The 13,490-nt window shown below is 44.6% G+C and overlaps 1 pseudogene; it reads right to left on the reverse strand.

Moving 5' to 3' along the window:
• Window positions 1-12,328: 12,328 nt before the first annotated feature.
• Window positions 12,329-13,181, reverse strand: LOC127190833 (histone H3.3A-like; annotated as a pseudogene).
• Between the last annotated feature and the right edge of the window lie 309 nt (window positions 13,182-13,490).

Here is a 13,490-nt window from a genome sequence, read left to right on the forward strand (position 1 = left end):
TGAGCCTCTGGAGCTACTTTTATTTTTAATTTGCTTCTTTGTTTTGTTGTTCAAAATTAATTAATTTATTCACTTTACATCCTGATCATAGCCCCCTCCCTCCTTTCCTCCAGGTTCTGTCCCCCCATATCCCTTCTCCTACTTCTCAGAAAAGAGGAACCCTCTTCTACCAACCCACCCCAGCACTTCAAGGCACATAAGGCCTGAGCCCCTCCACTTCCCCTGTGGCCTGGCAAGTTATCGAAAAGCAGGCAACAGAGTCCATGCCAGAGAGAGCCCCTGCTCTCCTGACTATGGGACCTACATAACGCCTGAGCTGCCCTGTCCAGTCCATGCATGGTCCTTGGTTGGTGCTTCAGTCTCCACAAGCCCCCCTGGCCGTGGTTAGTTGGCTCTGTTGGTCTTGTGGAGCTCTTGTCTCCTCCTGGTTCTTCTGTCCTATCTCCTACTCTTCCACAAGACTCCTGTGCTCTGTCCAGTGCTTGGCTGTGGGTCTCAGCATCTGTTTTGAACAGCTGTTAGGTGGAGCCTCTCAGATATCCCCTGCACATTTTGTAGGCAGGGTAAGTGTATCCAAGGGAGGATGCTTAAATCTAATTCAGAAAGGGAAATAGAATAGACAGTGGAAGTGATTGAGAGGGAACAGGGTAGGGGAGAGAAATGAAGGTTGGTATCAGACCTGGGGAGAGTGGAGGAGAGGGGCAGAGGGCCAGCAGAGAGAAGAGAAACCATGGGCGGGGACATCTCTGAGACAGGCTTGAGACCTATGACAGGGTAGGCTCCTGGGAGGGTGCGAGGGTACCTCTAGCTGAGACTCCTAGGAGCAGGCGTCCTGGAGACGGAACAGGCCACCTTCTAACTAGACAGGACTCCTAGTGGAAGGAGAACATCAACCCACCACAAAAGCTTCAACCCATTATTCTTATTTACTTATTATTAAGCTTCTGATGAGTAGAACTAACACTGAAAAGCCTGGAGTTTAGTGCCCCCTTTCCAAAGTCGTCCTTTAAAGTAACTCTAGTTACGGTAAGATATTGTTTACTAAAATGACATCTCGGATAAACTGGCTTGTTTCTAAAACTTGGGATCAGCCAAATATGAAAACCTTTTCAGACTTCATATCTTGCAGAGCACTAATCTGCCAGGCATGACCCTGTTGGAGACCCTACTACTGGAGCCTCAGGCAGGAAGATCATGACTTTGAGGTCAGCGTGGGCTCTGCAGTGGGCTGGAAGCTAGCCTGACCTCATCATAAAGCTACCAAACCGAGAAGTGCTGCTGCTGCTTTGTTTGGTTGGTTTGGGTTTTTTGTTTTGTTTGGTTGTTTGTTTGTTTTTTTTTTTTTGAGACAGAGTTTCTCTGTGTAGCCTTGGCTGTCCTGGACTCCCATTGTAGACCAGGCTGGCCTCAAACTCATGGTGATCCACCTGCCTCTGCCTCCTGAGAGCTGGAATTAAAGGCGTGCACCTGGCTTGCTGCTGCTTCTTAAGAAGGTGTAAGAACTATTTGCTTTAAATTGACAGCCAGAAGCCAGACATAGCCGTCCCTTGATATCTATGGAGGATTTGGTCCTATGACCCCATCACCAAAGCCCACCAATGTTTAGGTCCCTTATACAGATGGCAGAATATTCACATGCAGTCTGAACTCCTGGCATACACTTTGAAATTCTCTCCAGGTCATCTGCAACATCCAGTGCTGTGTAAATAGTTGCTACATTAAGTTCAGTTCAAATGCAGTTCTTAAGCTGTCTACCTGCATCTGCTTCCTGAGTGCTGGGATTAAAGGTGTGTGCCACCAGTGCCCAGCTTTCAGTTATTTTTAACCTGAAGGTGGTTGAATCTTTAGATGTGGAACTCATGAATTTAGAGACAGACTACATGAGCTAAAGTCACAAAAAGCAGAAGACAAGGCAGACATATTGTTGGCCCTCATCCAAGGGCCCACTCAGCACCTGTGTTGTAGGCATTTATGGTGGTTCTAGATCACATGCATGAAGGCTTTGGGGGAACTGGACAGCAGTAGCAACTCATTGCACAGATTTGAATCTGGAATTGAGTACAGAAGAATGTTTAGTGAAACAGCTGAGAAGGTATGTTGACCATATGTTGACCAGCTGTGAAAAAAAAAAATCACTCCTGGTTATTAGTCATCTGTCACAGCCAATGGTACCCTGCATAGTAGCTTCAAGAATGACTAGGGAGCCAGACACTGCTACCTTTTCATTTTCAGACAACCTTTGCTCTTAGCTTGCCCCTCCTACTGTCTAAAGATGATTAGCAGAACCTGTATGGTAGCAGGAGAGAGCAGACTTCCCACAAATAGTCCTCTGACCTCTGCATGGGCCCAGCTAGCCCCCCATTCAATAAATGCAACTAAAACAACATTTTAATTTTAAAAGGCTGAATAGTAGGTGGCTATTCCAAAAATAGGCCACTGTCACTTTAGATGCTGATAAACTTTAAGATGCTGCAGGTTCCTAAGGTATAAGCTTTTTAGAAGTGAGAATCCAAACGTGCTGGATCAGTTAAGTCATTACTTGACTTTCTTATTGAAACATGTGTCTCTAGCTCCTCCGGTTTTGAAGGTCTGAACCTTTCCTGACCATTGGGGTGATTTTCTTGCCTTTCCTATGAAGACTGTTGGAAGTAAGGTAACTTACTTGGGGGTTAACAGAAAGGGTGTGCGCGCGCGCGCGCGCGCGCACACACACACACACACACACACGACTATTCCTAAGTATTGTGAGAATTTGTTATAGATGTGTGGGAGAGCGAAGCCAGGGGCAGGGCAGAGACATCTGGGAGAGCCTAAAATGGACATGACCAGACTGAGCTGGGCCATGTGGAGAGGAGAACCGGGTGCAACATCCAGGACACCCAAAGGAGTCCAAAAGAATGGGTAACCAAAATGGTTGTATTATATAGGGAGGAATAGACCAACCTCCAGGACTGCAGAGTTCAGGGTAGTGGCCAGGAGGACCCCTCCCTTAACAGGGTCTGAGGGATGCCGGGAGAACCTGGTGGCCAGGTCTACTTTGATATGTTAAATAGGTACCGCAGGTTTGAAATGTGAGAAAGGCCAGTGGGCAAAGCAATGGGAATGGCCTTTTACTTGGTATAGCTCTGGATTGACAACCCTAGCGTTACATTTCACACAGATTGCATTCAGAACTACACACCTAGGAGACACGACATGGCCACTGATGCCAAGTGGCTTACCTTTTTAAAGCCATCACTGCATGCTGCCAGAAAGCTGGAAAGGCTGTGGCTGTAGCTCCTACAGAAAGGAAAGACAGGAAGACCTTTCATTAAGCTCATCCAAACAAACAATTCTCAAGGCTACACCTGAAGCCAGTGGCTCCCATTTCCACAAACCCAGGCTCACGTGACATCTCTTGCTTAATTGCCCTTTAAACTGCTTTATGGCTTTATAGAAGCCTATAAAAGGTGATTTCCAAATATGAAAGGCTGAAGGAGAGAGTTATCCAGGAGTTGTAATCTCTAAATCTGTGCTAGGAGCTCTTGCCTTCCTGAGGAAGAGAAGCTGCCACAGCCATGGGGCGATACTCGGGCCGAAGCTTCCGTCTGATCCTCATGTGCATAGTCAGCGTCGTCCTCTTCGTGCTGGAGCTAGTGGTCGCACACATAGGCAACTCCCTCTCCCTGGCCTCCGATGCCTTCGCCGTTCTCTCCCACTTGTTGTCAATGATCATCGGGCTGTTTGGCGTCAGGGCCAGCAATATCAGGCAGCACAGGAAGAGCACATACGGCTTTCTCCGGGCAGATGTCGTAGGGGCGTTTGGCAATTCCATTTTTGCAGTGGCCCTGATGTTCAGCATCCTGGTAGAAGCCATCAAAAGGTACATCAGCCCTCAGAAGACAGAAGAACCCCTGCTGGTTCTCAGTGCTGGAGTCATCGGGCTGATCTTCAATGTCCTTAACTATGTCATCTTCTTAGATTGCTGTTACTGCTCAGGCCCCAGGCCCCAGAGAGACACCGAAGCAGGTAAATACCTCCCTGCAGATGCAGCGGCAAGTCTGTTGAGTCTGGCAGGTGCTTTCCCCCTTTGAGGGGCCTCTAAAGGCGCTGTTAGCGGAGGCCTTCCTTTATGCAAGCCTCTTTTTCCTGTGACTTTACGATAGGATTGCGTTCAGTCCGAAGTTCCTTGTGAACTACATGCTTTAGATGTGGCTCCTTAATTTTTACTCACAGAAAATAAACATGTGTTCAGACAGGTGGAGAGGGACCACAGAGCAACTGAAGAGCCTCCCTATGTGACTCAACTTGGGCCATCCAGCTGCGACATGGCTAGGTTTGAATATAATGTTAATATGTCAATGTCTCCATTAAACGTGTTTTTAAAATGCTGGGTTTCTAACCCACTCAGAAAAGCCAAGGTGTCAGACAGCAAGTTAGGAGCATGTTAGACGGATGTGACAGAATGCAAGGAGAGGAACAGGTCTGTGTAGAAAATTTCATTTGTAAGAAGAAACATTTGCTTGTGGTTATGAACATTTGTTCTTGAGAAGACTGGAAAATACTTTTAAATCTTGAAACAACTTTAAGAGGAGGTACCAAGTTAGCTGGATTATCTGTCACAAGATCAAACTAACTCTTGGAAGAGCATAAGGAGTACACTTTTATTAAGTGGAACCATGTTTCTTTATTCTTATGAGAGGGTGTGTGTGTGTGTGTGTGTGTGTGTGTGAGAGAGAGAGAGAGAGAGAGAGAGAGAGAGAGAGAGAGAGAGAGAGAGAGAGATTCTCAGTGGTTCTATATTGTGGGCAGAGCAGATTGGCAGGGTCCAGCACAGGGCAGTGGGAAGAGTCTTAACTGTGATTGTTTTCCCATCTGCCATATGGAAATAGAAGGTTCTACCAAAAAAAAAAAAAAAAAAAAAAAAAAAAGCTACATGTTTTAGCACTGGGCTAAAGGCTAATTATTTTTTGGTCACATTATATAATAGTTCGGGAGGCTCTTCCTGTAACTGCATTCTTCAGTGGAGTTCTACCGTTTCTGCTAAAGAGAGTTGCTAAGTCCTTTTGCCATCTCTGTTGACCGAGTGCCTGTTCTGAGGGCGCCTGTGTTGTTGCTGACTATAGAGGTGAACAAATATGGAGTCTAGATCTATATCCACTTTAATGTTGAAAATCAGCCAGGGCTCATCTCTTTTAAAAGACAATCAGTTAACTTGAGACCGTATGTCTTGGCTATATTAAACACCACATGGAAACTGCCACCTAAGGGTCTGGCATGTACATATCTGGTATGCAAATGTAAGGCATGAAGGCTGTTAGTGTTGGCAGGGGAATCCAACCGTCATCAAGCTAGCTATTGCTAGCAGTTCTAAATTTGCTTTTATTCTGGAATACAATATAGCAGGAACAGGAGGCTCAGACCGTATGAAAACTGGCACACACAGATGCAGTTCTACTCTACAAACCAAATTGGTTTTAGCTAACTGGCTTAGCTCTCGCTTGGGAATGGTATGCTCCAGTGTGTGTCTGCCCTAAGACGCTAGTCAGAGGCTTGCTGCAGTACTCGGCCCTGGAGTTTCGTGGGGCTTCGTTCCATGTTGTCTTCTGATGAGCATATTCTAGGCTGAACACTAAAGCCCGGTGCTGGCATAAGAGCCACAGACATTGAGATCGTTCTGATTCTGTTAGCTTTTGTGTTAACTTAATCTTCTGTTACGATTTCAGTGTTGGAACCTGCCAGTTTGCTTTAGGGTACCTCCTGGGTTTGTTGCCATTGACATAAAGAAGCCTGCATTTATCAGTGTTGGGAAGCCACATTTTAATGCAATTTTATAAACTATTAGCCCAGTATCAGTTGGCTCATATTTTAAGAAGGGCAATGATTAATTCATCCATATTAAATAACAAGAGTTATAAATTATAAGGTGAGAAAAAGTCTTTATAAGTTTTAGACAGTACCTGGCTACATAGCCCAAGTTGGCCTCGAACTTGTGATCCTGCTCCTTCAGTCAGCCAAGTGCTTACTACCATGTCAGGTAAGGGAAGAAAATTCTATGTGTGCTTTAGAGCTGATTGTGAACAGAATCTAGGAATCCTTTTGTGGAGTCTGAGCTAGAGAGGGCTAGAAGCACATGCCTGCAAAACTTGCAGTAGAGAGGCTGCAGCAGGAGGATAGTGAATTTGGAGAGCAGCCCAGGCTACATACATTTCAGGACAGCCTGGACTACAGAGGGGGACTTAAGTGGCGAGTCTGATCTTAGAAAAGATCTAGAGTACTATAAGCTCCAGTACTAGAAAGTAAACGGGACAATTAATTTAGCTCAAAATAAAGGCCCATGTGAGTCAGTGTCATGTTCAGTCCCAGTCTGGGGTATAGAGAGCTAGCTTCCGCGGGTACACACACCTTTCAATAGAACACTCGAAGCTGAGAAGTGTGTGGCTGAGTACCCCACACATTCAAGAGGCTCAGGCAGAAATGTTAAGTATGCAAAGCCTGAGCTACAGATGCAGACCCTGACCCAATTAAAATGAATGAAAAAATATATGATTAAAATTTAACTCTTTAAAAAGGCAACTTGCAAGCTAGGAATAGTGGTACATAGCTATAATCCCAGTATGATTAGAAAAAAGAAGAAAGCGGAAAGAATCGGGGAAGGAAGTGGGGGGGGGGGTGCAGGAATGAGGAAGCCAGGGAGGTGACACTGGGTCTCCTCAGGTCTAGATCCGCATACTGGCCTCACCTCTTCACCCTTTGCTCGGTGTCCCTAGCCACCCTCATGCATAAAGCCATCAACATTTTGGACTTTAAGCTTAGTTTGTTTGCCTTTCCCTTAAGTTTGTATTTTCACTCTGCCTTTCATTTTGGGTAAAAATAGCTCCAGCAGCTCCTGAAGTCCTTCACATGCTGTTTCGTGTCAGTGAGGGCCACACATCACTCCTTGCTCTAAGGCTTCCCCATGCCTCGAGCTCCTCCCTCCTTCCTCTCTCTGTTCTGCCCTCCCTCGCCTCGTCCTCTTCTTTTTGAGGGGGTCTTACTCCACAGTTCAAACTTGTCTGTTCCGCTTCTTTCCACCTCAGGGGCTAGGGTACAGGTGTAGACCTCACATTATAAACTACTTACAGAAAAAATATATAAATTTTATATATGTGTAGAGTATTTATTTTCTGACAAATATCTTTCCTTGATAATTATTTAATTTTGTTTTGATTCCAAATTGTTCTCTCTTCTCTCCCCCGCCCCCCAGCACCCCCTCCCCCACCCCCAACTCCTTGTCTTCCCTTCCCTGGCTTTGGTCCCTGGCATGACACTTTCTTTGATCCACATGCAGCATAGGCAGTGGCTGCACGGTGCCTCTCAAAGGCAGTCTTGGCAGGAGGTTTCAATGTTCTTCTGATCTGTTGCTTATACAACTTCTAGATGGGCCCTATTACTTTCCCACGGGCGGTCAATAATGGAAGCAAACAGGATTCCTTTCTTGAGAGGGAAGTCAGGCTCTGGGTTTAGGGGAAGCAAGGAAGAACTTTCCTGCTTTTCCCTGGATAGCAAATACTATGGAGTAAGTTAGACACAAGAAGCTTCACATGCTGCATGTGGTGGCTCACCCTGTACTCTCGGCACTTAGGAAGCCGAAGCAGGAGGAGCGTGAGTTCAAGGCCATCTTGAGCTATATTGTAAATGTTGTAGAAATAGAAACAAAAAAGGAAAGAAAAAAGTGCGTACTCGGAGAACCTGGTACTTCAAGCTGGAAAGGGAAGCACTCCTGGGGAGCAGTGCTGGGCATTCAGCAGCTATTTTATGGAGCATGGGGTTTAAGGTCCTAGAAGCAATCAGTCTCTTGCCTGTTTATGTTCACAAGTTTGGAGAAGTCCACTCTCATTTGAAGATCCAGTGGCAGGTGTGAGCACACACCCTAGTGCTCTCCTTGTCTCACACCAGATGCTGGTGAAATTCTCAGCATCCCTTTCTCTGTTTCTGACATGTGGCTAACCTCTCATCTCCCCTTCTGTCCATTAAAGGGTTCTGGAGCAGTTGCAGGGGTGAGTAGCAAAGATGTAAGGAAGATTAGGAAGTTGGTCTTTTCAAATGTGAGCTCAAATTCATCAAAAAGGAAGGGAAACAGGAGCCTGGCTCCACATTCTTGGATATGTCACTCTAGTGTGTGGAAAATTCTCTGTTATCTGAATTGAATGATAATGAAGAGTTTGTGGGCACCATGAGTGTGTACTTACACAGCTCATGCACCTGCAGTTGGAGAAATGTGCTTTGCAGAACAAGTAACTAGAGAGAGCATTCTCTGTTCTCGTTTTTCATGTAGGTTCCAAAGGAAAGGCTGAAACAAAGGGAACTAATTGCAGGCGTGTAAAGCTAGTTGGCAGCAGTCACAGAAGAACACTGGGAAAGGACAGTTGGGTTATACAGGGAGTTGAATCCTAGCTCCAAGCTGAGTGTCCCGAAAGTTTCTTAGACCTCAGTTCTTTTACCCCTACTGTGGGACATCCCCACCTCATGGATGCTGTGAAGACAAAATTGTATCACAAATGCAAAGTGCTTAGCCGTAAATTTATAGAGCACTCAGTGAAGGGTGGTGGTGGTGGTGCCAGGTTGCAGTGGTTGTTCAAGAAAACAGTATAAATGAGATAGTGGTAAGAGCAGAGCCAAACATGACAGCACACTCGAGAGGAAGGGGCAGGAGGATGGTGAGCTTGAGGTTACTCTAGGCTAAAGGCAAATACAAGCAACAAGGAGGAAAGAAAAAATCAGTAAGCTCACCATGTGGACAAGTCATCCTTGGCCAGTGTTCTTATAATTGTTTGCTATCCGATGTATTTTGATCAATGCAGACCCCTCACCTCTCCTAGAAACCATACAGAACATGTGTGGATGCTGATGGGGTGCAGCAATCTAGGACTGTTACAGCCCCCAAACAGCTGGACTGCTGCTGTTCAGCAGCCACACCCACCTCTCCTACCTTCACTCCACCTCCCTGCCATGGAAACCGTTAACTTGACCTCCATTTTGGTAGTCACCTAATTTTAAGAATGCTCTGTTAATACGCTGGGAACCCCATGCAGCCTTCGAAAGTGGCATTTTTTTTTTCTTTCAGGACAATGCTCTTAAGATCCACTAAAGTTGCTCAGACATCAGTGGCCAGTGGCCTTCATATAAATCAGTTGAGTACTCTTGGCCATTCAGCTAGTTTTCATTGTGTATTAAACCACTTACATTCAATGAAATTGTCAGAGGCGAAGGCTCACGTTGGATATTTTCAATTGCTGGGTTTTTAGTCTTTTAATTTTTTTCCTCTGTGGTCCTTCTTTGCTTTTTAAAAATGTTTTCAGAGTTTTGTCCTTGAGTTGCCTGCTGTATTTTTGAGGATCTGGTATGTAGTTCTGCTAGTAGTTGCTTTAGGTGTCACTGTCTAAATGTCTGTGAGCTTCTAGTGGGAGTGAAGCTAAACACACCTTTATTTTATAGTTTTCACTCCCATGCTCTGGTCTTTGCCTCCCTCCCTCCCTCTCTTTCCTTCCCCCTTTCTCTGTCCCACCCTCTCTTCCTCTCTTCTCCCTCCCTCCCCATTTTCTATTTTCTTTTTTTTTAAATTTTTTTATTTTTTATTAATTTATTCTTGTTACATCTCAATGTTTATCCCATCCCTTGTATCCTCCCATTCCTCCCCCCCCCCCCCCATTTTCTATTTTCTAATGCTCAGGTAGGACTCTTTCTACGATTTTATCTTCAAATTTGGTGATACCTCATTCTGCTGTTGAGCCCATCCATTGAGCTGGTATTTGCTTTGTTTTGTTTCTTAGTGTTAAGGTTTCTGTTTTATTTTTTTTTAAACTTTGTGTTTGTGTTGTGTGTGTACACATGTTCAGGTGCACATGTGTGTTTGTGTGCGGAGGCCAGAGGTCACCCTCTAGTATAGTTCCCCAGGCTCTGTCCATCTTGTAGCTTTGAGACAGTGTCTTTCACTGGTCTGGAGTTTACCGAGTATTCTAGGCTGGCCAGAGAATGTGAGGGTCCTCCTGTCTCTGCCAAGCCAGCATCCAGATTATAAGTGTTCCAGGACACCTGACTTTTTACATGGGGTCTGCGCTGAAGCTCCAGTCCCCACACTTGTTGGGAGAGCTAGCCTCCTCGGCCTTCTGCTTCTTTTTATACCTTGTATTCCTGCTGAGGGTTTCTTTCCCTTTCTTTCAAGTGTGTCCATAATTACCTGCCAACGCATTGCTATGATTGACTAATTTAAACAACCAGAGAGTTCTAACACTTCTGTCACGTCAGATTTAGTGTCTTTTACATTCATGCTGCAATTTCCCCAGTGTTTGGTAGGAAGAAAGATTTCACGTTGGATCCTGGCGTTTAGGAGCTGTGAGATTCTGGCTGTCTTCCCTGACAGGCTAGTGACAAATGCTGTTGCTGCCAGTTGGTGGCAGAAGTCCAAGGTTTGTCCCTGGGCTTCTGTGAGTTGTCAGGGGCAGGAGTCCAGTCCTCTCATTAGGACCTCAACACTGCCACCTGGCTGGGAGGAGCTTTAATTTTAACCACTTGTTTATTCATCTTTTTTATCTTTTCCTCTTTGTTTTTTTTTTTTTTTTTTTTTGGGGGGGGGTGAAATCCATGGCTTCACATATACAAGATTTTTTCCTTTCTAAGAAGCATATACTTTTTTTTATACCTAGTCCCTTTGTGCCTCGGCACCTGAGATTCTTGCACATCTGATTGTGCTGTTGACTGTGTTTGGTCTTCTAACTGTATTGCTTTCTGACTTTCTGTTTTTGAGGCAAGGTTTGCTGGTGTAACCCAGGCTGGCCTGGAACTTGTGACTTTCTGTGCTTCCTGAGAGAACTATAGGTGTGTGGTACCACAGAGAGCTTATATGCTTTTTTAATTGTAAATTAATTTTATTGTAAATTAATGTTCAGTGAAATTCTTTCTGAGACTTTGTTTTTGTTGAAGTGTAGAATATAAGCATATTTTAAAAAGAGTTTTAAAACGATTGTGCATATTTTTATTTAGTTTAAAAAATTACAGAGAAGGGTTTTGCCTGTGTGTATACATGTGTCTCTCCTGCACGTCTAGTGCCCATAGAGGCCAGAAGAGAGCATTGGATCCCCTGGGACTGCAACTACAGAGGTGAGAGTAGCCATGTGATGATGGGGATTGAACTAGGGTCCCGTGGGAGAGCAGCCTGTCCTTTAACTTGCTGAGCTATCTTTCGAGCTCTATGCAGGTACAAGTGCAAACACACATTTGGTCCCAGAGCTTGTGAGGCAGAGGCAGAGGCAGTCTGGTCTACATAGTGGGTTCCAGGACACTTAGGGCCTGCCTCAAAACACCCAAATCAAAACCCAAAAAGTTCTTTGTGCAAAACTTGCTAGGATACACTTAAACACTATTTGCCCACTATTGCTTGTTAATGTCACTTTGTCTACAGTAGACATTTTGCCCACACTCCCACATCACCTTCAGCTCCCGGGCAGATATTTTTCTCTCTGCCAACAACAAAGGCTAATATATACAAATATCCCAGATGTGCCCTTACAGCGTAGTGGTATTCTCTATATTTGATGGTTGTGTTGGAGTTTGAATTTCCTATTGAGAGACCCAGCAACTCTCTACCTTCATGCATCTTAATCTTTTATGCTGCGTATAACTGTGGCTGTCAAAACTAAGAGGTGAAATGTTTTTCTTTATTGCACTGATATAGGTATTTTGAAGTCAGACTCCAGCCTCAGCTTACCATTCTAGATTTCTAATTTTACTTTAGTTTTGGCTTTTAAAATTTATTTTAATTTGTGTATATGGTGTTTTGCATGTACATCTGCATTATGTGCCTTCCTGGTGTCCTCAGAGTCTAGAAGAGGCCATTGGATCTCATTGAACTGGATTTATAGATAGTTGTGAACCACCATGTGGATGCTGGAAATTAAACTTGGGTTCTCTGCAAGAGCAGCAAGTCCTCTTCACTGTTGAACCATTTCACCAGATCCTGGCTTCAGAGTTTTTGTTGGTTTGTTGTGGTTGTTTTGGGGTTTGTTGTTGTTGTTTTGTTTTGTTTTTGTTTTTCCAGACAGGGTTTCTTTGTGTAGCTTTGGCTGTCCTGGATTCACTTTGTAGGCCAGACTGGCCTCAGACTCACAGAGATCCTCCTGCCTCTGCCTCCTGAGTGCTGGGATTACAAGTGTGTGTCACTACACCTGCCTCCACGTACTTTTTTTTTTTTAATAGTTTAATGTATTTTAATAGCAAACTTACAGGAACAGCACAGAAGACAGACAACATTAAAAACATGTACTTGCATGTAGGACAACTCAGAAAAGTATAGTGAATGGATGGGATCTGCTGTATGATAAAAATCTACAAACACCATTTAGTTGCTGTCAATAAGAAATTTACTTATTTTTAAAAAATCCAAATGCTGGCATTGTCCAGAAATTTTTAACAGATTTACTTATAATTGTTATAAAGTTGAACTGTTGAAATGTGTTCACTGAAACATTTGGCTTGCATTAATGCTTTACATCTTGCATTTATATTAAAAATTCACACAAATGAAAATGGAAAACTGCCAATACCTGATTTCTGTCCCCTATTTTTCCACTCACAATCATATACTTAGGTACCTTTTGACCCCATGGAAAAAATATCTAACATTCAGAACTACTGATAACAGGAAGAGGAAAAAAAATATTTTTTTGAGAATGAAATGTTTCCCCTCATAGTGGACTCTTAAGCACGTTCTCCGCGTATGCGGCGTGCTAGCTGGGTATCTTTTGGCATAATTGTTACACGTTTGGCATGGATAGCACACAGGTTGGTGTCTTCAAAAAGGCCAACCAGATAGGCCTCACTTGCCTCCTGCAAAGCACCAATAGCTGCACTCTGGAAGCGCAGATCTGTTTTTGAAGTCCTGAGCAATTTCTCGCACCAGACGCTGGAAGGAGAGCTTGCGAATGAGAAGTTCAGTGGACTTCTGATAGCGTCTGAATTCTCGGAGTGCCACAGTACCAGGCCTGTAACGATGAGGTTTCTCCACCCCTCCAGTAGAGGGCGCACTCTTGCGAGCGGCTTTTGTAGCCAGTTGTTTCCTGGGTGCTTTGCCACCGGTGGATTTGCGGGCAGTCTGCTTTGTACGAGCCATGGTAAGGGCACCTCTTTACTTACCCCCGCCCCTTCTCCCTCGACTGGAGCTCGGCAAGCGAGAGGCGGCGCTGGCGTTAGAGAGCGGCGGCGGCGGCTGCGAACGCAATTCCCACGTACTTTTTTTAAAAAGAATTTTCCACCACATTTTTCTCCTGAGGTCATAAGGTTTGGCGAAGTGACCTAAAGGGAGATAATTTATTATAGATAAACTTAGTTTCTCAGAGTTTAGCATTTCCTGCAAGCCAGATGCTCGGGGCTGCTGACAAGGATCATTTTAGAAACTTGGCAGTGTTGGGCCTGGGGAGCCAATTCGGCAGGTAAGGCAAGTGCAGTGCTCAAGCAGGAGGACCCTGGAATCCCTA

The sequence above is a fragment of the Acomys russatus genome, chromosome 6 (genome assembly GCF_903995435.1).
Source record: "Acomys russatus chromosome 6, mAcoRus1.1, whole genome shotgun sequence".
Taxonomy (NCBI): domain Eukaryota; kingdom Metazoa; phylum Chordata; class Mammalia; order Rodentia; family Muridae; genus Acomys; species Acomys russatus.